Source organism: Rattus norvegicus, chromosome 17 (genome assembly GCF_036323735.1).
Source record: "Rattus norvegicus strain BN/NHsdMcwi chromosome 17, GRCr8, whole genome shotgun sequence".
Classification (NCBI taxonomy): domain Eukaryota; kingdom Metazoa; phylum Chordata; class Mammalia; order Rodentia; family Muridae; genus Rattus; species Rattus norvegicus.
Window position 1 is genome coordinate 5771746 of NC_086035.1, and position 24728 is coordinate 5796473.

Below are 24728 nucleotides of genomic sequence, written 5' to 3' on the forward strand. Positions count from 1 at the left end.
AAACCCTTTCCTCCCCAAGCTGCTTTGGTCATGGTGTTGCCTCACAGCAATGCTAACCCTGACAAGGCCCATGGCCGGCCACACTAGGAGATTTATAGATAGTTTTCTTTAATCCTCCAGACAGCTCTACAAAGTAAGACCGTGATGATCACCATTTACCAAGTGTCGAGACTAACGAGGTGGGTTTGAGAACTGCGAACTCAGTGCTTAGCCCAGGTCTTCACATGTGACAAGATGGACTCAGAGAGAGCTGGTGGAGACACGCTCATCCACACAGTCCGTGGACAGTGTGAGAACATGCCATCACCCAGTCCTCTGAAGCCTGAGGGATGAGCGCATGGCCTCCATGTTTTACATACAGGTAAATGAAGGGCCAGTGACTAACTTGGTCCATGACTCACGTCTCCTGGGTCCCGAGTCTCCTAATCTGATCTCATTCAACTGCTCCTGGCAAATCCACCATGCACTCTTCGGTAGTATTGCTATAAGATTCCAGAAATCTAACCAGTGTGGTAATGCTAGTGCTTCCAGGACAACGAAAAGCCAGTTAGAAGGATGTGGTGATAGTGGCTTCCCATGCGATTTTAAAGCACGCCAAACCATAGCTCTTGAATGAGCGCTGCCCCCACCTTTGCTCATCTAGCTTCTAAAAGCAAGCGATGCGTTTGTGGTCACCCGCATCTGTGGGGATTGTTAGAGACGGAAGCCCATAGTCTGAATAGTTATAGAATAACAAGACTTCCTCGAGAAATCCGTGCGAGACGACATCTCTTTTTAATCCATAAAACTTCTCTTTATTCTGTTAACTAGTATTACGCTGAGATTCATCTACAAACATTTTAGAAACCTGAGTGGAAACTGGTGAACCAAAAGAAAGAAGAAAGGGGGGGAAGAAGGAGGGAGAGAGGAAGAATGAAGGGAAAAGGGAAATAAGGAAGGAAAGGGAAGGGAAGGAAGGAAGGAGGGAAGGGGGAGGGAGGGAAGGAAGGAAGAAAGGAAGGAAGGAGGGAAGGAAGGTAGGAAGAAAGGGGGAGGAGAAAGGGACATAAACATCCTGACAATGTATGGCAATGTAAACCTTGAGTTTATGGCACCAGCAACACGTCACCTACACTTGGTGACCCCGGGCAAGGGAATTCACATGTTGGAAACTTCAGTCACCATAATGCTATGGTGCTGGTAGGTACCATATGCTGCTGCTGGTAGGTAGAGGAGGTACCTTTAGAGGGGGGTTAGATGAGGTCATGGAGAAGGGATCCAAGCTGCTGTGTGTCCTCTCTGATGCAGGAAGGAGGCCTACATCAACGTGACCCCTCATTCTCACACTCGCAGCCTCCAACACCATGAGGCAGACACAGCAAGCCGCTGTTGTTTGCTGTTTCCCACCTAGGGGTGCCTTGTTCTGCAGCAGCGATGGACAGACCGGTCACCAGCTCAGAGGTAGCCGAGGGCATTCAATGAACGAATTCATGTAAAGTATTTAGATAACTGGTGGAACAAAACAAACCCACAAATAGACATTCTTTTTTGTGCAAAACAGTTAAAGGAAATAAACCCTTTTTAAATAACATAGTACGCGGTGGGGGACTCTGGGAATGTGAGTCCTAGAAGAGGCACTTGAACTAGCAGGCGAGTTTCTAAAGGATTTCTAGGCTCTGCTCAGAGCCGAGGTGTGTGATGTCCGTCCTGGAGAGGTGCTGTGATAGCAGGCGCCTGTGTGTGAGTCACCAGCTTGGCTGGGAATGAATGGAACTTCGGTCACTCCTCATCTACAGTGACGGGTTCCCCCCAACTGTCCAAGTCGACATTCTGAGAACAGCTCATCCAATGAGCTAAGCCTCCAAGAATAGTCTTTGAATGTGGCTTGGGTTATTAAAGAATGAATTAAAAAACTCATAGGAAAAATTAAGGCACAATACACAACTTAAAAAAATATACAACACGAATACTGGTGTGAGCAAGAAATTCTCAGACCAGACGATTCTATGGGCTGGGATTTTGGAAGCTTGACATGAAAGCAATTCCAGGGTGAATTGTTTAAGAAGCCACGAGTCGTCCTTCTCTTAGAACCACAATAAGAGTTTCCTTCTGAGAAGTGGGTTGTGTTGTCACATCTGCCACACAAGAGCCGCGGTGTGACAGGGCTCTTGTCACAGCCATACTTCTCTCCCCATGTGCCCACAACACAGCCCTGCACAACACTGAGCAAAGCTTCAAACTTACTCATTAGACTAAAAAACCAGGGCTCGAATCTCCAAGCAGCATGGAGGACGACGAGATAGTCGTCTGACCAGCACGACGGTGGTCTGCCCCGGAGTGTAAATGCCAGTTTTGGATTTACTGCTCCCACTCTGCAGGTGGGGGAAGGGTGGCAGAGGGGGACGATCCTTTACGGAACTTCTGTGATGTGATTTGCATTTTTTAAATTGCCACTAGCACCGGCTGTTTATAGGTCTCGGGGGAAATACAGCGAGAGGTCAGAGGAGGGGCTTCAGGAAAGGCACGAACCTGGATTAGGATTTATGGCTCTCAGGATTTCCCTAGCCTCCTAAAGAAAATGGGCTCTACTGTGCAAACAGGCCCCCCGAAATCATCTTATGAATACACAGCCGTAATCGAAACTAAATGCCGATGGAGAACAGTCACTACAGGTGTGAGGATGCCCCAAGGGCCTCACTTCTCCTTGGGGTCTCAATTGCAATGGCTCTGATGGATCATTCTCTAGAACTCTGATTTATATCGAACGGCAGACACTTTATCACATGTGGACACTAATTAGTTGATGAACATTAAGTTATTAAACGTATTCTGCCCTCGTCCCTTGAGGACATGACATGGAAAGGAACAGAAGCCTTCACTGGCACTTTGCACATGGCTACCAGTCAATGAATCGGTTGGGCACGGGATGTACAATGAGCAGTTGGTTGTAAGCAAACGTGCAGAATATGCACACCTCAGGTGCGCACATGCGTGTGCGCACACACAACCTACACACACACGCACACACACATTCTCTCTGTCTCTCTTGTCCTGTCTGTCACTCACTCTCTCCTTCATTATAAAACTAAATACATGCACATCTTCAAAGAGGGATCTTCAAACTTTAAACATGTTGCATACATTCCCATGTGCCCCACCTGCAATCCTGTGTGGAAGGAAGACATTTTGTGGCAAAGAGGTAGAAACCCTGTGGAAGAAACAATCCCCTGGACCCCACATAACCAGAGACCAGGGCAAAGGTCTGACCCAGATCTGCCTGCCTTGGCCTGAGCCTTCTCATTGGAACACACCCCTTCCTTGGACAATGATATATTTGCTTGTAACATTTTAAAATTTCATTTTTACAGTTGGAGCACACTTTTAACCTCACCTTCGAGGCTTTCCTAACATTATGTGTGTCATTTGGGCTCAGCCAAGCTTGCTATGACTCCCACCCAGCTGCTCCTCCAGCCTTCCTGTGTACCTTCTGTTTGCAACCACGGGTACTTCTGTGAATGCACTTACTGTAGGTGCTCCCCTCTCCATACCCACTAACCTCCCACTCCCCTCTCCACACCCACTAACCCCCACTCCTCTCTCCATACCCACTAACCACCCACTCCCCTCTCCACACCCACTAACCCCCCATTCCCCTCTTCTACACCCACTAACCCTTCCACTCCCCTCTCCACACCCACTTACCCCCCCATTCCCTTCTCCACACCTACTAACCCCCCCACACTTCCCTCTCCACACCCACTGCCCCCCCCACACACACTCCCCTCTCCACACCCACTGCCCCCCCACACACACTCCCCTCTCCACACCCACTGTCCCATGCCCAGTATGGAGGTCTTTGGGATCAGTTCTACACCCACACCTTCACCAGGGACTCTGATTGTCGTCTAGTGTGTCTTCGTTATGTTCCAGTGACAGCAAACCCTTCAACAATGTGTGACTATCCCAAACTTTCTCATATTTCCATCAATTTACTACTTGGACTCTGTCCTTCCTCCTCACCCTGCCCTTCACCCAACACTCCCAACACCACTCCAAAGACCTCTGCATGTCCATCCCTTAGGGAAGTTTGCAAACTATATCTAGTGTTTACCGCCTACATGTTTCCCCATTAACGTATATTTCCCTGGGAGACAAGATGATCTAACTCACTGCCTAATACAGATATGTGTTTACAAGTGAACAACGGTGCACAGGAAAGGTGATTGGAAATTATCGATATATGATAGAGAGGCTGGGGTTTGCTCAGGACTAAGCTAAGTAGGGAATGTGACCTTCTCACTAACATCTCGAAACTCATCACCTCAAAGAACATAAAGAAGGGGAAGTCACTGTCTAACCATTCAATGCCCGGGTCTTAAATAAACATCTCAGAGAGGGAACGACATGGAAAGCCTCTCTCATTCCATATCTGATGAGTCTGTCTGCCTACAGAGGAGAAGAGTCAAGAAGACATTAAAGTCAGAGAGAGCCTTGTAATTCTCACTCTCTCCCAGCGGCCTGGGAGAACGTGCCCCGCCTCCTTGACTCTCAAATGTGACCTATATGCTCACACCTGAGGATGTGAAGCTCATAGCTCACCCACCTCAGGCAGGACTAGGCTTATAGACTGCACCCACTTAAGCATCACCATTGCAGTGAGGCAGAGCTCAGACTCCCACCATCACAGCCTGACAGTTAATGAGTGACACTGTCTGGACAGTTCAAACATCAGGGTACAATGCTTTAGAAGTGCTGAGGTAAGCAGACGTCAGGCCTTTGAAAATGTGTCAAGCACAGCATGTCCCCCACCCACGGCTGAACACATCTGAAAGGGACAAGGTGACTGGGCCCTTCACGTACGCAGAACCAGGGTCTACTGTATGGAGGAGAGAGCAGCCATGGGCTGCAGAGCCAGGTCTGATGGGACAGAGGGGAGAGACAGGGAGCAGGTCCCCAGCCTCTGCTTGCCTCTGACCACTCCTGGTACAGTTGCTTCTGCCCCACACCAAGCTGTTTGCCTTTCCCCTGCTTCTTTGTGAATGGCTTTGTAAGAAATCTTGATTGCAGCTATGTTTGAGATTTCCCAAGTAAAGCTTCCTACAAGACAGAGAGCCCAGCCAGCCCACACCCTTGGCTTGAGCAGCATTCCCTACTGAATTGAAGATGAACAGCCTGGCAGTTACTGAGACAAATGACCTGACATTGTCATTTGGTGAAGCTTAAAGCCCAGACTCTGCTCCTCCCTCCCACGGACTTGTTTTTGTCTGGGAGGCAGGCCATCTTATAAGCCTTTAAACACTTCTCTCCAGTTCTACCATTTAGTCCTAAAACGCCCTCCAAGGTATTATCCTGAGAGGCCTCCATTAAAGAATCATTACCAAAGCCCTGCTACAAATGAGTTTACCAGAGAAGAAATCCCCAGGTTAACAGGAGAGATGTTGACAGAATTGTCACAGTGAGAGTTTAGTTAGCTGCTCACTGAATCTCTCACCACTCAATGCTGGCTTCTATTTACTGCATTTAAATGAAGGAACTGTGAGGCAAGAGGCCTTAGGCTCCATCAGTTAAGTCCCCACATTGTCCTACCATTGTATAATTGTACCCAATCTGTTTCTTCTGGTTGTTACTGACCCACCCCACCCCCACCCCCACCCGGGGAAGCTTTGCTCTTTGTTTCCAACAAGGTGCATTCCTGTCATTGAACACAGTTCTTTTAGTGCTTGGCTAAATCCAAGATCTACAGGAAACAATTTCATACTTAAATTACTAAAATCTATATTTTATTTATTAACCTAGAAATTTTGTTTTACTTGCCATGTCTGCACTCGCGAAGGGATGACACACTAGGTGGCATTAGTATGACCCACAGCCTTCAGAAGCAATAAGAAAATGAACATTATGATGTGCCCTGCTCTGATTAGGGGCGAATTTTAGGAATGGGGACCGTGAGTTACATCTGGCATTCTCTCCAAGGTTTCCTAAGCTACCAAGTTTAGGGCACCCACAAAGCAGGAACTGTCCAGATTTTGCTGTCGCATTAATTTTAATAACCAACTTGTGGACTCAAACGCAGGGATCTGTCAGCAGGTGACCCAATGGAGAAGATGGAGAAGTGGGAGTTTACCCAGTCACAAAGAATAAAGTTATAATACTTGCAAGAAAAAAAAAAGATGGAATTGGAGATCATGTTATGACGAACATTACACATTTGGTTCTACTTGCAAGTCCCGACTTTTATTTAGATATAACACTACACACATGCACAGGCACACATACGTGCCCACATGCACATGCATATATACATACACATATGCACACATAAAACACATGCACACACATACACACATGTACACATTTGCACATGGATCCATATACATGCACATATATGCCTATACACACGATAACACACCTACATACATGCACATATGCATATATACTATACACATATATATACATGTGTACACACATGCACACAGATGCACATATATACATATATACATGTCACACACATCTATGCACACATGCACACATGCATATACACATACACACAAATACACACACTTGCACGCATATGCACACAGATTCATATACATACATGCACACAGATGTACATATATGCATATATACATGCTCATACACACCCACACACAATGCGCACATATGCATATACATATACACACCTGTGCATACATATGCAGATACACATGCTCATACACACCTGAATACGCACACATATGCATAAGTGCATGTGCACACAGATGCACATATATGCATATATACATGCTCATACACACCCACACACACATGCACAAGGGAGGTCTGGAAGGGGAAGCAGACCGCAGGGAGGGTTGAACAGAAGGGGAGGGTGTAGGAGGAATATGGTCAAGGAGCACAATATGTTTGAAAGGAATTTTCTTTAGGTAAGCCCAGCATTGGGGACAGCAAAGGCAGAGCAGTAAAAATAAATAAACACAGTTTAAAAGTGGAAAGCCAAAGAGGCGTGCCACTTGAAGATGACGCCAACTTTCTCCCTGTGCCTTGCGGTTTCTCCGCACTCGTAAAGCAGAACTCTGAAAGCTAAATCAAGACTGACGTCCTTTGAAATGCGTAGTGAAAGGGAGATGAAGAAACAATGTCCTGTACGAAGACTCTGCACCCCCATCCTTGCACTGGGGCTCCAGAAAGTCTTCTTAAGTAGAAAGCCACAGCAGCATCTTTTATTAAAAATAATACTGGCAAAAAAGGACACAAACGCAGTCCCAGGGGGACCCAGCATTAGAACCAACTGATGTTTGTGATTTACTTTTCAAAAATGCATACAACCTGCCATAGCCATGAAATTACTACTGACTCTGTTGAGCCAAAATATCATAGTTTTTTCCTGCCGCACTAAATAAGAGGAAAACTGCGCAGGCGACCATGTCAGTTTCTATGTACCGGCTGTCCACACGCTATCTCTTGAACAGGAATCAACAGATCAGGAAGGGCTGCTGTGCCACCCCAAACTCCGGGGTAGCTGAGTTCTTATCTCTTCTTTCTGCATGGCTCACATTTTAGAATGAAAAGCCACAGAGCCCACACAGCCACTGGAGACAAAGTTGCAATGGGGAGCTGGAGTCCGTCCAGGAGTCCTTCCGTCCGACCTTCCTATTGGCCTGTTTGCTCTCACCCCAGCCTGACTCAACAAAAAGAGAAAGAGCTTAAGCAGTCAAGACCCCCCACCTCCAAGATCTGTTGCAAATACTCAGGGGTCTACAGGTGGGTGGCCGTGCCATCAGACGAGTTCCTTATTCTTTCAATGTGATGTCAGGAAGGATTTTTTTCCCATAAAGGACCAAGGAGTAAATAAGTCTGATCTTGCCAGCTGGGAGGTCTCTGGCACAGTATCAGCTCTCCCATTGTACGGTGAAAGCTATCCGGGATAACCCATTAATGAATATCCTAGTAAAGCGTTAGTCACAAAACAGCGTGTTGGGGTAGATTTAGTCCGAAGGCTACAACACAGAGTCCTGTCTGGGACGCCTGATTCCCTATTCTCCAAATCTACCAGGACGCTCCACTCACCGCCTAGTGGTGTGCGTGCACTGTTACCATGGAAACTGCCTGTGGTCAGAAGCACCCTGGCTTCGCCCTGGCCTCACCTCAGCTTTTAGCAGTCTCCTGTATCAGGTGGCAGGTACAGACCCTGAAGGAGGCTGCTCCAGAGAGGAAGTCCGATGTGGCAGTTACATCTCGGATGCAAGGCAATTGAGTAAGTTTCTTCAAATAGGTACATTCTTTCTAACCTAACAAAGCGTCCACTTTCAAGCTCATGGCTGTGAGAAGACCGGATGGGGAGAAATAACCTTATGGACTCCTAATGAAGCCTGCAAGGCATCCTCCACGACTGTGCCCTCCGATAGCAGGGGGTGTCAAGGCGCAGAGACCACAAGCAAGGTGCACGCAGCACACCCTCCCTGGAATACTACCCCTTGGAAAGAATCTGAGGACTCTTGAGTGTCATTTGTTTCAGTGAACTGGACAAAACCCGGGGACATATGATGCAAAGCCCTTTTCAAAGCTGTTCTGTTTCTGCCTTCTCATGAAATTGTTGCAAATTGGGACTGTGGCTGCCCAGCCCCCACCCTCTACCCCTAGGGCTCTGAGTATGAACAGCAACGTAGTACTGCTCTGTGCTTCATAAAAACTGCCCCTCCAGGTTCCTCTGGGTAAGCAACGTCATTGTTGAACAGTCAAAGAGCAGTCTAGTGGTCAGACACCCATTCCCCAATGTTTCCGGAAGGTATGACTTTTATTCGGATGCACAAAGGGAAGGAGAATTACTTGCTTTGCATAGCAAGCCCTCTGCAGAAGGCTGTACTAAAAGGTCATCATTACCTCGGCTTCCCGAATCCATCTTCCTACGGCTGTGTGCCAATTGTACACGCCTCCCAATTATGCGTGCCTCTTCAGAGCTCTTAATTTTTTTGTTTTGTTTTATGTGTATGGGGTTTCACCTGAATGTACATCTGTGCAACACATGCATGTAGTACCCGTGACAACCTAAAGAGGGTACCAGATCCCCCGGACTGAAGTTGCAGATGGTTACAGACTGCTGTGTGGGTGGTGGGATCCGATCTTAGGTCCTCTGGAAGAGCAGCCAGTGATCTTAACCACTGAGCCACCTCCCCTGATGTCTCCTTAGTGGTTTCTCGCTGTGTCCCTGTCACACACTAGGATAGGAATGGGTTTGATATTTGAATGATCTGGCAAACAGCAGGCTGGGCTCAGACCCTCAGACACCTGCCTGTCTCTGCCTCCCGAGTGTTGGAATTAAAGATGTGCACCCCCCTGCACAGCTTCTTGAGGGCTTCTTCTTCTCTCTTCATTTTCTTTGGGGAGACAAGGTGACTTCGGTGTCCCACACCCTGCTCATTCCTCAGTGTCTGCTCATTTTACAGAGACTTTTCTGTGCCAGTACGTAGGCTTCACTCTCAAGCCTTTAACCCTGACCGCCTTTTTACTTTTCAAACCACATCCAGCCATGTTATCTCTCAGACAGTATCTGGCTGTGAATCTTTGGACCTCCGGCCATAACCTTCTTTCCTCATATATGGATCCTCTTGTCCCAAATGTCTGATTACTGAACACTGGTTTGTCGGTATTTTTTTCACCCAAGCTACTTGAACGGCTTTGAAACAACTTACAGGGGAGAAAAAAAATCACATTTAGCAACCCCCCCCAAGAAAAACAACCCCACATTCTTCCTTTTGACTCACAGTTTGTCCAGTTCAGAGGACATTTATTGAGGACTAGCTCTGTGCTTTGCATAATGTCAGGCACGGGGGACAGAGATAAGGGAAGGCTGACCTCAGCAGCTTTAGCTCCCCGATTGGCTAAGCGCTTTTTTTTCTGGATGAATACCAGAAGCAGAGCAAGTCTTCTGTAAGGGAATCCCTCCCTCCCTCCCTCCCTCCCTCCCTCCCTCCCTCCCTCCCTCCCTCCCTCCCTCCCTCCCTCCCTCCCTCCCGTGGGGAGCAGAAAGGATCCTGGGCTGTCTAAGCAGCACTCTGAACTATGAGAGATGAATAAGAAACGGTGTGGCAAGGGGGTGGAGGGAGGGTAGGAGGAGCATCCCCAAAAAACACAGTGTCTTACAGTCCACAGAAGTGCTGACGCTGCCACCCCACAGAAGCCACAGAAGCTCGGGCCAGGTTCTATAAGTTCCTGATAACCCAGTACCTGAATCCACTGTGAATCACTCAAAGGAGAGCCAGACAGAGGTGAATAGAGGGCTGTCCCATGTTATCAGCCCTGACACTCTCTAAGGTCTGTCTGTGGAATGCACGGATGACTCCTGTGGGGACCAAAATCAGTGTGTCTCATATATGGAAGGTCAGTTTCTAAACATCGCTGCGGTGGGCCGTCCACACAGGACAGCTACCCCGAGAGAACAGACGGGAAAGGATCGCCTGTTGCCTGCCCCGGAAATGCATCACCTGCACCCTGGCCTGCTGCATTCTTCTCAATGATTTTGTTTCTAAAATTTCCCAAATTTTGTCAAAAATTAGGCAAAGATCTTTCTGTATAACATTTGATATTATTGACTCATATACTTGGACACAATTTCCAGTCACTCTCCCTATGAGGAATTAAGTTTCCTAGTTTATCTTTTAAAGAAGAGATATACCCCTCCTATTCTAGTGAGTTGTGAACTTTGATGTTGGGATGCCTTTTTGATAGTTTACAAAAGACAGACTCCATTAAACCCCAAGGAATCTGAAAGAGTTGAAACATGAAAGCCAGCAAAATGAAGCCTTCATCTGTAGTACTCCCATGGCTACTTCTGTGACTCAGGTACACTAACAAGCACTGACCGACATCTGTTTTGTCCTTAAGACACATGATTATGTAAAGCAGACAAACTTAGTCAGGCCCCGAGCACGGCAACCCTACCACTGGATGACTAATCTAGCCCTCGCATCTTAAATTGCTATGTGCGTAGGTTATGTGGACACACATGTTGTGGGGTGCGAGCCAAGGTCAGAGGAAAATCTTGAGTGTGAGTGCCCTTGCCCCTCATCCTGTTTGAGAATAGTGTTCTCTCTTCACCACTGTGTGTGCCCAGCTCCTAGCCTGCTTTTCATCCTCCTGCAGGGGAGTGAGGGCTGCACACCTCTCCACTACTCTGACCAGAGAAGACATTGGGTTTCAGTGGTAACATTTGAGGTCCCCTATTTACACACACACACACACACACACACACACACACACACACACACACAGAGAGCCCCATTTGACCAAATGGGGAACAAAAAGGTTTGAAGAGGTTGGTAAAAGGTCCTATTTTGTGGAGCTCTGACATTTTCTTGTGTCATCCATTCCTCTGCAGTAGACCTACAAGAATCTTCGTGGAATTGATTTGCTGAAGAGAGGCTCCCAGGACAGGAGGGAAGAGGGAAAGAAGGAAGCCAAGCAAGGCTGAAACGTGAAAGGGAAGCTTCAGCTTTCACCACATTATCCCACACATCGTGCTGAAGACATGCAAACTATACCAGAGCTTGATTGACCTCAGGTAAGGAGTGACGCGCGCTCCTGTGGTCCTGCTAACATCCACTGGGGAGTTGAAGGAAGGGAGCAGGGGTAACTAAGACCACCACTACCACCTCCAGAGGCAGCAACACTAAGAAGTTCGTTTAGCTTTTTGAAGTTAGAAGGGCCATGCTGGCCTTTGAGAGAAAATGTGTACAGAAATCAGGGCAAGCACACAGAACCAGTGAAGAGAGTTCAAGGGTGTCCAGGCAGCAGACTGGCATCTGCAACATGAACCAGGAAAATGTCACAAAAGTATAACGTGCGGATCCTTGCTCTGGGTTCTTGGAGCTTGTTTACCACTGAAGGGCATATATTTAACTATAAATAATTTCATTTTTTTCCTTTGGTTCCTCATAAAGGGGTAGGTTTAAAGTCAATATGTCCTAGGAGCATAAAACTCACTTTTGAAAGCTTGCCTTCAGGCATCAAAAAATGAGGTTTTCAACCTATGGTGGTTGGGATTTACTGCAGAAGAAATACGCAGGACTTTTCACTAATGGAGCACAGGCTCGGCTCGGACTGGAGGGATTAAGTAAGAGCTTGGCCAGCTCCTCAATATGAAGGAAGCTGGCACAGGACTCCATGGGGCCATTGCATATGCATATTCACAAAGCAAGCCATGCTGTTAGCGATTCTGGGATGTCTACACATGTGGCTAACACTGATCTGCAGAACAGATCTGTTTTACTCAAATAAGCTCTTATAATGGAATATATGCAATTAAATGTGCATTTATAAGCACACACGTATTTTCTATAGATCTACACTGTTGTCTGTAGAAGGACGATGTTGGGTTTTCTGCCATGACATCACTCAGAGATGGAGGGCATTCTCATGGAGACAGTGTACTGAGTAGTAGACTTGGTCATGAGGTCAGCTAAGGACTAGTATTAACTCTGACTACATGACAAAAGAATATGGGAGATCAGGGTGGTTTCTAAGTGGTGTTTCCATGAATGCAGGAGACTCGTGAACATTTCCATGTATGGCTATTAAACTTCCCTGATAATATTTATAATCTGACAAGTTATAACAAGATAATTATGTCAACATGTCTAGGAGGCAAGAAATGGACAGGCCAGGATAGTTCTCGGGTTGATCAAACTCTTCCTGGGCGCCCTCTGACTCCTCCAATCAGGACCTATTTTAGACTTCCATGTGTATTCTCTGTGTGTCAGCCATGCTTAGTGAGAGTCCTGTTGAGTCGGTTCCTTCCAAACACTCCATTTTCCATACCTTACTACCCCACCCATCTAGAGAGGTTCCTTTGCCTCCCTTTCACCCAGGTGATTTCTGCTCATTGTGGCTGATAGCCTGGTGTGCCTGGGACGCCCCCTGGCTTGATGCTTCCCTTAATAATGGAATGCACGTGGACTCCCATCAAGTTCTGCCAATACTGTTTGAGATTTTTGTACAACTATATACTGGGGCCTCTTCTTTTGAAGCAGTCCTGAATCAATTGTATGTTGCTTTAATTACTGTACAGTTCTTGTTTTCTTTGACATTTAAAACATTGTGTGGTTAGGTACATTCAAATGAACAGAATACATAATTTTTGAGGGGCCCAGTAGTGAACACCCCAAATTTCTGGCAATTATTAATGTAGAAGACTCTTATGACCATTGTCCCCTGGTGTCACCACCAGCTTTGTTTTGGGGGCATGCCCAGGGCTTCCCCTTAAGGCCCTATGCAGCCCCCTCCCAGAAGATGGCTTGAAGGATTTAGTTGATAGTATTAAATAAATGGACGCTGGATACCGTGGTGGTCAACCACACGGACCGCTCCATTTCAGGATCTCTGAGAACACTGCTCTCAGCTTGGGTGGTGAATGAAATCACTCCATGGATAGAGTTGGAAATGGGTTTTAGCTTAAGAATCACTGAATTTCTTCCTCAAGCAAATTCTCAAGACACACTTATAATTATCTAATTTGATCCAACGTCATGGACTTATTGAGTCTTGGTCAATTCTTCCCTTGACTTAAGTTCTGAAAACTTGGACTGCTTCAAATTCTCTGCTGCTTCCCCACAGCCAGTTTATAAGTCGAACCCTGTGGGAGCAGGAAGAGTCTCTCGTGTTGGGTAAGACTCCAGATAGAAGACAGAGAAATCAAGACGAATGGATGTCGCTCGTTTTCCAGCTCATCGAAAGAATTGTCTAAAACACGGCCATTGCTTCCCACATTTCCGCTTTATTATGTAAGTCTGTGGAAGATTTATTTCAGATGCGGTGGGGTTGCTGAGACTTTGCTGGTACAACGTGAGCTGTCCGGCCTTCCTTCCGCCCTCCCTTCCTTCCTTCCTTCTTCCTTTCCATTTGCTTATCCATAGGCATATTAGATGGGAGGTCGAAGAACAGACTAAATATATTTATATAACTAGGCAGTTTGTAAAGAGGGAATGTACGTGACAGAAATGAAGACTTGGGAAGCATCGACTTTCTGAGGATCATGAGGGAAGGGCGCATTACCGTTTCTGTTGGGGTGACCCACCCCCCACACATACTGATCTAACTGCTCTGACGGTGCGCCCCATATTCTCAATTGTTAATTACTGAGCTGGGGATATCAGGTGGGCAGGATGTATAAATGCTCGACATTTCTTCATCTGCCCCCAAAGAAAGGCGAGCGAGCTGCCATGGGGAGGTCCCCTAGTCCTCAACCTGGCCAAAAGGCTATGAAGCGTAGTCCAGGTACTGATTGGTTCGGGTGAGTAAGCCGGGTATTGCTCACTATGCTAACAGCTTTTCCTGTGAGGAGAAAGTGTGACCCTGGAGGAATGAAGAGCTCATGATTGGAGCTGAGGCTGAGGGGGAGGGGCTGAGGGAAGGAAGCAGAATGGGCAGGGGCAGGGCAGAGAGAGCCAGAGAGAGTGTAGTGACAGGGACATCAGGTGGATTTGGTAGGCTGGCTGAGGCCCCAGCAAATAGGCCTGCAGCCTTATACTACGCAGATATCTCTGTGTTGTTTTTATTAAACCCTAAGCAGGATGTGATGATTAATAATTGATTAATAATATAACCCCAGAGCCCCGCAATATGGGCAGTACAAGAACCACAGGGAAGATGATAGAAGCCGCCCAAGACAGCCAACCAAACATCTTCTCACACTAAGGGGAAAGAAGAGAGTAAGAGCTAAGACAGAGATGGATGCTAAAGGGTACGAGGCTAAAAGATAAGATGTCTGCCTGACCTCCACCTTCAACAGTGATTCTAAAAAGACGAGCTTAGGCGAAGACGGCGAAGTGCCTGCTCGGAAGAACGAGTCGAGTGGGTCTTCTTTGGAAGTCCATGGCCTCAAAACCTGGCCAGGCCACCCTAAAATGTTGTTTTGTCCCTGTTGTTTATCCAAAAGGAACATCAGTGAGTCCCAGCTTCCTATATCCGATGCTTAGCCACCACAAGGAGAAAACAGAATTCCTGTTTGGTCTGAAAAGGCAGCATTTGAGACAGTGATGCTTTTCCCAACAGCAAGTTGGGGCTCAAAAGGAGAGAATCTGGCTAAAATTATATCAGCCATAAAATCCACGATACGATGGAGTAATTGTCCAAATCTTAGGGTACGCAGAGCTACACATAAGGAGTCAGACTAAGGATGAGGACTGTAAGATTGAATCAAGACACAGTTCTTAACTTCTGCTGTCAAATGCATGACCATGTGATACACACATCAGTCTTAGCATCTTATATGCGTATGATGCCGAGGGATTGCAGATGACTAAAATCCAAATAATCCTTACTGTGGTAGTTTGAATAGGTTTGGCTCCCAAGACCCATGTGTTTGAATGCTTGGCCAATGGGGAGCAGCACTGTTAGGTGGTGTGGCCCTGTTGGGGTGGGCGTGGCCTTGTTGGAGGTGTGACTTTGTTGGAGTAGGTGTGGCCTTGTTGAAGTGGGTGTGGCCTTGTTGGGGGAAGTGTGGCACTGTAGGGGTGGGCTTTGAAGCTCTGCCCAGTATGAGACAGTCTCCTCCTGGCTGCCTTCGGATCAAGATGTAGAGCTCCCAGCTCCATCTCCATCACCATTTTTGCCTGCCCACTGTCCTGCTTCCTGCCATTAGGATAATGGCCTGAACCTCTGAAACTGTAAGCCAGCCTCAATGAAATATTTTCCTATTATAAGAGTTGTCTTGGTCACGGTATCTCTTCACAGCAATGGAAACCCTAACTAAGGCACTTATTAGAGCTGCATGGGGAAGGGGAGGAGTCTGGCCCATGCTCCTGCAACAAAACTGAAGTTGACACTGGGACATAAGTTGATCCATAGCCTTATATCATGAGCTTTTCTCTTTCCTGTCTTCCAGAGACACAGTCCCCCTATTTATCACTCATTTTTAGAAATATATTTAATACATCAATACATTCCACATGCCTTCACAATGTTTGAGTTACCCAAGTGACTTATGCCATTCATTACCTGTCACCAAGAGAACACACCTCATAAAGGCTGAGTCAGCAGGAAAGAGACACAGAAAGACAGAGATAGATCTGCGTCATGAGCCGGCTGTGTCGCTCTCAGGCATAGACGATCAGAGCCCTCTGTTTCCTACCTAAGAGATACCTTCTCATCCATGTTCACTGCGGCTCTACCCACAATAGCCAGGGAAGGGAACTGTCTTAGATGTCTGACAGCTCAGAAGGATGATGAAAATGCAGGACGTTTTACACAGTGGATCTTACTGAGTTGTACAAAAATAAAATTATGAAATTCACAGATAAATGGATGGATCTGGAAACGATCGTTCTGAGTGAGTTAACCCAGACCCAGAAGGGAAGCATTGCCTGCTTTCTCTCGTCTGACGATGGTAGCTTTCAGTCTTTAGCTGTGTTTCATTTGGAATGCCCACAGAGGTCAGGAAGATAGTAAGGAGCCCCGGAAGTGGGCCATTCTGGGAGAAGTGAAATAGAACACATGGGTAAGTGAGAATAAACGAGTAGAAAGGGTTCAGTCGGGTGAGAGTGGGGTAGCAGGTTGATAGACGACATAGAGAGGGACATCTAACAAGTCCTTTTGAAGAGATGTATGAAACCCTACCTACTTCTGTAGACACATTCCAGAATATCTACATTAAATAAAGGGTTTCAGTGGAGAAACCCCATAAAAGGTAATAGTGCCCCTGAAAAGACAGCATAGGCTAAATAAATATAAAACCCACTGCCGGGAAGACATTTCCCATTTGGAGATGTTACCCAGTATGTCCCATGGACCCCAGACACTGTAGTCATTGCCAATCCTCCAGTACTTGGTGCTAAGACCCCACCGTTGAAGGCACACTGTTGAGTCGTAAAACATGGACAAACCAAGCTGATATGACCTGGAATCTTCATCCTCACTAGCTAGCTTTCATAGTTGGAGACAATGCTCTCTGGTGCCTGCTACCAGAGGAGAAAAGAACCATCAGTTGCTGAGATGCTGAGAACCCCATGACCTTCAACAATGGCTGGTCTGGAGAGACACATTTGCTGGTGTAATGGTGGGGCAGATGTTAGAGGAGTAACCACCGTTTCTGGTTGGATTCAAGGCCCCTACACGAGATGAAATGCGTACCTAGAATCGTTACCAGGCCCAAGAACCTCGTAGTGTTCTGCTAACTGGAGACACGCAGATTTATTTCTGAAACCTCCTCACTCATACACAGGACAAAAGGCTCCATGTACATCATTAAAAAACGTTATCCTTAGTTCTGTGATAAACCTCAAGAGCCAGGGACTTACTTCAGACAACGCAACAAAATCAGGCAGGGAGTAGGGAAACAGCCCCACTATTGAGCTGGTCTCCAGGGTCCGCAGTGTTCTGGGAAGGGATGGTTAAGGTGGAGCAATCCTACTGCTCTCAGGCTGAGGTGACTAAGGAACAACCATCGAAACACTCGCCACCCACACACCAATAGGAAAGCAAGTCCCTGATCAAGAGACTAAATGAGAAACAACTTGAGTAGGTAATTCAGGACTCAGTGTAGCTTCATGGTGACCACAGGCTGGAAGCTTCCTCTCTGAGTCTTATTTCAAATGAGAATATGAGGAGAGTGAGGCTCCACCGTGTAGGAAAATAAAACACTGAGCGCTGATATCAGCAGAAGGGCCTGGCAGACTTTTTGAGGGAATGTGTGATTATACTAAATGATTTTGAAATAGGATAGCATTAATTCATACAAGATGGCTCCCTTAGATAAGTTTTTTTTGGGGGGTGGGTACTGCATTGCTGGTTTTGGACTTGCTATATCTTTAAAAACAAACAAAGCCAGAGAATCTAGGAAGCCAGGCTACGGCAGGTTCAGTTGGGCGGTTGACTGTGCTCAGGTTTTGCCAGGATTGCGATAGGCACCCTGCTCCACTCTCCCCGTTCTTCTCTCCCTTATGCTCCCACCCTGAACTTGTAGGGGCTGAGGTGATTCTCAGTCTTCAGTTCAGATTATTAATAACTCACCACAAATCTAAAAAGTTCAATGAAATTCTCCTTGTTCTGCCCATCCCTTCTTTCTAATCTGTTTTTCTCTCCCTCTCTCCCTTCCTCCCCCTCCCTCACTCCGTCTCTCCTTCCCGTTCTCCCTCCTTCCCTCCTTTCCTCTCCCTTTCTCTCTCTCTCTCTCTCTCTCTCTCTCTCTCTCTCTCTCTCTCTCTCTCCCCCCTCTCCTTCTTCCCCCATCCCTCTCTCCCTCTCCTCTCTCAAAACACAAATGCTAGCAGACAATAAAGGAAGGCAGTGTGTTTGCACTTTAGCCTACACCCTGATCAGAGCAGAGGGTTTTTCTTCTGTCTTGCTCCTGTCCAAGGCTTGACTTCCCTCACAGGAAACACAGCGTCGTGGCCTATATGGTTGTCATACGGGTGGCAATCTGTTACCTACGGGATTCAGTTCCTCCAGAATACCTCTTTTCCTCTCTAGCAGGCTATAAACACACCAAATTTAAAGCCAGTTTTTATGTAAAAGAATTCATTGTAGCAATTGTGCTCCCCGCACACAAAGGGAATTTCATTGGCCTCCATTCGCTTGTGTCTCCAGATCTAAGCTAATGGATACCGGGGCCTCCCACATTCAAATCCTTGCCCTGCAGTAAACACTTCCTCCCAGAAGAAGAAGACGACCAAACACTACAACAGGTTCCTTGTAAAGTCCAGGGCAATTCAAATAGATGAGTTGTTTAAAGAGCAATAAAATTAGGAATTGAAATAATTTATACATAACATCTTAAAATGCATGGCTCAAAGCAAGCATATGTTCTGCAAACACTGTAGAGTGACACATCGGGACCACAGTCTTTTCTATAAACCCCCTGTAAGCGCTGGCACAATCACACACCCTGTGCATGGGCACAGCATACTTCTGCAACTCTGATTCTATATTAAGTCAGGTCGTAGCCTCCATTTTTGGTTTGTTTTATTGTTTGTTTTGTTTTGTTTTTTCACCAGAACTTAAAATGTGAAATATACGACCTCTCAGGACTCAGCTTACAGAGCTGACCTCCCAAACTAAGAATTGATTTTGTTTTTATGATCATCCACATAATGGGCTCTCTCCTTTATTTCATCAGAGTAGAAATAAAATCCAGAGACAAAAACATGGCCTACAACAGCTGCAAGTGGGAAGTGCAGATGTGAAGCCGGGGCTATGGGGCTCCTGCTCACTAGACATCAAGACTTCCGAGCTGACAAGATACAAATTCAAAGGAGGCACATACACTATTCAACCAGGCTGGCTTCCCAAGTGCCACAGGACCATTGTGCTGATCCCACGGCCATTCAGCATCCCTGCCCAAAATGGAGACAGAGTTTTGAAGCACGTGTTGGAATTTAGGCCAAGTTACTATTGTTCTTCTTCACAGGATAAACAATAAAAGATCAAAGTGACACAGGGAGAAGCCAGAGGACTTCCAGATTTCCAAAGTTCCTGTCCAAGTGTCCAAGCGTGGCCCGGCCTGCATGAAGAGGTAAGTGTACCACTGGGTTAAAAAAGAAAAGTCCTGGTTGGGGATTTGGCTCAGTGGTAGAGCACTTGCCAAGGAAGCACAAGGCCCTGGGTTCAGTCCTCAGCTCAAAAAAAAAAAAAAAAAAAAAAAAAGAAAGAAAGAAAGAAAGAAAAAGAAAAGAAAAGAAAAGAAGAAAAAAGAAAAGTCCTGGGTTAAAAGTGGGAACTGTCCTTGACTTCTAAGTACATCCACTTGTTTCTAAGAATTCATCTACCCATAAACGAAAGTAGTCGTGAAAGGGAGTTCCTAAGTAACATCTCAGGAACTCTCTATGCTACAAATAAACAGGGCCTTTCCCTGGAGTCCAAACAGGCTCACAGGATGGCTCAGGCAAGATGGGCACTTAAGTTAGAGCTGAGGATCTCCCCAACTCCCCACCCCCCACCTCACCCCCCCCCCCCCGACTACATAGATGAGCCTGAAGGATGCTATACTGAGTCCAAGATGGTGGCCCTGGATAGACATGTTCCCTACTGCTAGGAAATCAACCTATTGATTGAGAAGTGGGGTACAAGAGGCCAGGGGGAGGAGTGGGAGGGAGGACGGAGAGGAGACAGACAGTAGGGAGTGCAGACTGTGGCTGCTTAGGAGGAATGGCTCCTGCTGCCCGCTAGTGCAGTAGTCTAGTTGGCTGACCAGGCTTGTGTAGCTCCAAAAGGCCAAGCGCAGAGGACTTCGCTGTTTTTAGCACAGAGGAGTAAGTGTCTGAGGTGAAGGATGGGCTGGCTACACTGATCCAATCATAGTACGCTCAACTCATGGGTTTTTATTATTATTTCTAATTCTGTGAGAACTTCATAAGACACAATTTGAACATACTGACACCTAACTCCTCCTCCTCGATCCTCCAAGATCTGCCTCCCAGGCCTCTCCCCCTCTACCTCCTCTGTGTGTGTGTGTGTGTGTGTGTGTGTGTGTGTGTGTGTGTGTGTGTGTGTGTGGAGCACGGTGAGCTCAACTGGAGATGTATCCTTAGAGAAAACTAACTCTTCCTCCCTGACGAGCCATCCACCGTCTACTGGGCAAGCCATTCTAGCATGCCCGTTGGACAACATCTAGCATGGAGTGGGAAGGAAACTATGAACGGTTGTCTTTGTGTGTTTAAATGTCACACTGTACTCCATAAGTATTTATAACTAAATTAAAATTTAAAATTAAAATAAAAAGATCGTTTTCTCTTACACAGCTATGGGAGAAAGACTGGTTGTTCTGCTTCCTGTGTGAACAACAATACCAATTCCTTCGAGTTCCGTATGCCTTTACAGTGCTGTGCACAGAGTAGGCTGCCTCTGACCTCATATAGATGCACACAGCATTGACTTGAAGGAAAGAGAGACAGCTGGAGAGGCAGCTTGGTGAGGAAGAAGAGCACTGGCTGTTCTTGAGGAGAACCCAGGTAAGTTCCCAGCCCGGTGGCAGCTCACAGTCATCTGTACAGAACTCAGTGTCATGGAGGCCAAGGCTCTCTTGGGGCCTTCACGGGCTCCGCACACATGTGGGACAGGCACACGACGCAGGCAACCATGTATACACAAAAACAAAAGGTAAATCTGTTTTCTAAAGTATGAAGAGATTTGGAAAACAAGTCAGCTTGCGAACCTGAGATAGACTCACACCTCTAAACAACAGAGAAAGGCCGTTGACTTCCTCAGAAATATACTTTAACTGCTGGTCAACTCTTTCAACTGTTTTTTTTTTCTTCTGAAATTATCAAGGATTGGTGAGTATTGACAACTTGTCTTTTTTCCTTTAACATATTCCTGAGGTATACCACGAGCTCAGTTTGCGGCTATGGGGAAGAGAGTTGGAAGTTTTCCTGTAAACCTGTTTTCTCTGATCCCTTTGTGAGGTTTCCAATCCCCCTACCCTGAGAAAGTGAGAAAGTTCTGTGTTCATCCCCACAGCAAGTTCATCACCCAGCTCTTTTGTTGCTGTAAAATTATTTTAAAAATGCTGTCTTTAACCCCACACTAGGTCTGGCACTGTGGTGCCCCAAGATATCTGGTAGATGTCTTCATCTCAGTCAACAAAGCGTCTCACCCACTCTGCTCCATCCCATATCACACAGCCGATGGCCTCTCTCTGAGCCTGGGGACAATCTCTCTACCCATCCAGTTCCCAAGGCAGGCTGCCACCATGCCAGACATACACATCCCAATTCCATGGCGGCCCAGTGTCTCTGGCCACCACACACTCTCTTACACTTAAATCTGCACATGAAAGAACACACAACACAACAACCTCTGATCCAATTGGTAAGATATAATTGCCCACCTCGACATACAAAGCCCTGTATACATCCACTCCTTAAGAACATTCATAACAACCTGTAAATGTGCAGAGAGGAATCTTAACATCGGCCTCCATGTTCTCCTGGAGGTGTCTTCGCCTCGGGCCAGTCTCCTCCTCTTCCTAAAACTTTTCTCCCGCTCATCTTTCCTTCTTGTCCAACAACAGGCCTCATTCTGTCCTGTACCCACCTTCACCTGTATGACATCCTACACTCTTCCTACACTCTTCAACAAGTCTTTTTGTTTTGTCAGTGACTTTCTGATTCTATAAAGTTAAAATCATATTCCGAAAATGTCACACTACATTTTCTCACATGTCTTTATTCTGCGGATCTCAGAATAAGACGAGAGTATTTCACACACAATTAAAAGGGAGAAAGGGAGCTGCACGGCGCCTAAAGCAGCCAAGTTTAAAAGCAGGCGGTGGAGAAGTGTGGAGAGATGTGGACGTGTTCATGGCTTGGAGCACAGAGAGGCCCTCTGGAGATGCGTGGCTCAGGTGGAAAAGAGAAAAGATCTGCCTCTATCAGAAGGCAAACATTTTTGTTTAACAATCATATTATCGGAAAGTTAAAAGATGCTGATGTAGTGCTCACAGCTGTAATCTTGACACTTAGGAGGCTAAGGCCCGGTTTACTGAAAGTTAGAGGCTAGCCTGAACTACAAAGTGAGAGTCTATTTCAAGCAAACTAACAAAAATCTTAAAAGCAACAGACTAACTAGGAAAAGCATGAATGATCTGTATAACCAATAAAAATTAATACCTAAAAGTACCTTAAACATGTACACCAATATTAAGTGTATAATTTCTTCTTACTTTTCATATAAGGATTCTTAACGTTATCAACTGAAATATCAACATAATCCAAATGAATAAACATATAGAATTCTGACTGATAATTTTTAGTATGGCTAAAAATAACGAGAGGGTGCTTTTACGTGTTGCTGCTAGAAGACCCTGTCCGTAAAGAGCTCCTCTGGGTACCTGCTCACATTTGAGCTGCGTACTTTCTCTCTCCACCACCCACTTCCATCTATCTCTATGTTTATATATCAATTAATTTTCTGAAGTTTCGATTAAATGCTAAGCGTCCGAAAGTGTCAAGTAAACCACACTCATTAGCAGCAATAAGAACGCGTGGCAATCATTAAAAGCTGGGAACGCTTGTGTCTCCCATGAAGGAGTTAACGTCTGTGAGGTGACTTGTCTGTACAAGGCATTATCGAGGGATACTGGAACTCTTATACTCGGATCCAACCCTGTGAACCACAGTGAACCTCATCCTTCTGTAAGCTGACTGACTGACTGACTGACTGAGGTGTTGCATTAGAGCCATAGAAGGCTACTGTGGTGGCTGAGTCCTCAGGGTGTGGTACTACCAGAGAAAGCTTAGTAGGTGTGGCCTTGATGAAGGGACTGTGTCTTTGAGGATGGGCTTTGAGGTTTCAAAAGCCCAAGCCAGGCCTAGTCTGTCTGTCTGTCTGTCTATCTCTGTCTCTGTCTCTGTTCCTCCCTGCCTGCCTCCCTCTCCCTCTCCCTCTCCCTCTCCCCCTTCCCTTCCTTCCTCCCTCTCTGTCTGTCTGTCTGTCTGTCTGTCTGTCTGTCTGTCTGGGCCTGTGAATCAGGATGCAGCTCTCAGCTCCCTCTCCAGCACCATGCCTGCCTGCCGCCATGCTCCCACCAAGATGATACTGGACCAAACCTTTCAAACTACAAGCCAGCCCCAGTTAAAGGCTTTCCCTTTTAAGAGCTCCCTGGTCACTGGTCTCCTCACAGCAGGAGAACACGGACTAGCACAGCTGCCTGTGCCTGTGCCTCTGCCAAAACAGAGCAAGAGAAAACGAGACTTGCTGGAGACCACAGAACCTGGAAGACACAGAGGTGGGCATCAGATTTGAGCAGCCCAGTGGCAGGGTGCCTGGGAGTCCGACTAAGGAGCAGCTGCCCAAGTGCTGGCAGAAAGGTCTACGAGGGCAAACGTGACCTCAGGAAATACACAGAAGGAGACTGGTGCTATGACTTCCCTGCAGAATGAAAGAAGAGCTCTGCTCTGGTTATTGACACGGAAAGTAAAGCTACGTGTTTGATCATTTGCATAATGCACGCATCCATCCCTCGGAGATCGAGACAGTTATATCTAGGAGTGGAGGACGAGAGAGTGAGAAAGAGTGATGGAGAATTGCTATTTTTGAATTGCATATTCCTAAGCCGTGTGGAAGTCTGGAGAACAAACTTTTGCTAGTGTTCTAATTTTAACACACTGCAGGGTTTTTGTTTTTGTTGTTTTTTTTTTTTCATCTAAAACTGAAAGATGCATTTGGAAAAAGTTTGTCTTTTCAGATGTTTCTCTTGACCCTGTTTCTGGCTTCCCTCACGTGTTTTCCTCTTTCAAAAGCGGGTCCAGCTATGCACTGAACCCAAGCTCTTCAACCTTCTGGACTGTTCTGAGCTCATGGAAGGCAGAAACCGTCAGTGGCTCTGGCCCTGTTGTGTTTAAGAGCTCGATTCTTAGTGTTGAGAGACTAAGATAATTTTCAGAGCAGTCGTCTGAGTGCGGAGAAGAGGACCATGGGCCTCTGCTCCCTGCAGTGTCACTTCCGTCTGTCTTCACTGGAAATCTGGACATTTCCGAGATCAGGAATGAATGAGTGCAGGCCAGAGGCACACGTGGAGCCTCTGGGTCTCTAGGGCCGTGAGAAAAAACTGCCTCTTTCCCATGCCCTCTGCCATCTCTCAGGACCACTAAGACATTTCAACCTGGACTCCAAGGGCTGCATCCATCCTGAGGGAGAAACAGCACGGTGCATTTCCATCAGGAAGTTCAAGAGTGCGCTGACTGCCAAGCCTGTTCCTCATCTACCTGCCGAGTGCCAAGCCTGCTGGCTCCTTGGGATTTTTTTCCAGCCCTCCCTGTGGCAGG

General features: G+C 46.6%; 1 protein-coding gene and 1 long non-coding RNA gene across 15 annotated transcripts in view; one reads left to right on the forward strand and one right to left on the reverse strand.

The window, feature by feature from the left end:
* Positions 1-24728, reverse strand: part of Ntrk2 (neurotrophic receptor tyrosine kinase 2) — a 315342-nt gene that overhangs the window by 211188 nt on the left and 79426 nt on the right. The gene's annotated exons all lie outside the window — the stretch shown is intronic.
* LOC120097776 (uncharacterized) lies at positions 7997-13955 on the forward strand. The gene is made up of 3 exons (XR_005495496.2): positions 7997-8230; positions 11351-11533; positions 13585-13955. It is a non-coding gene; the product is annotated as an uncharacterized LOC120097776 (long non-coding RNA).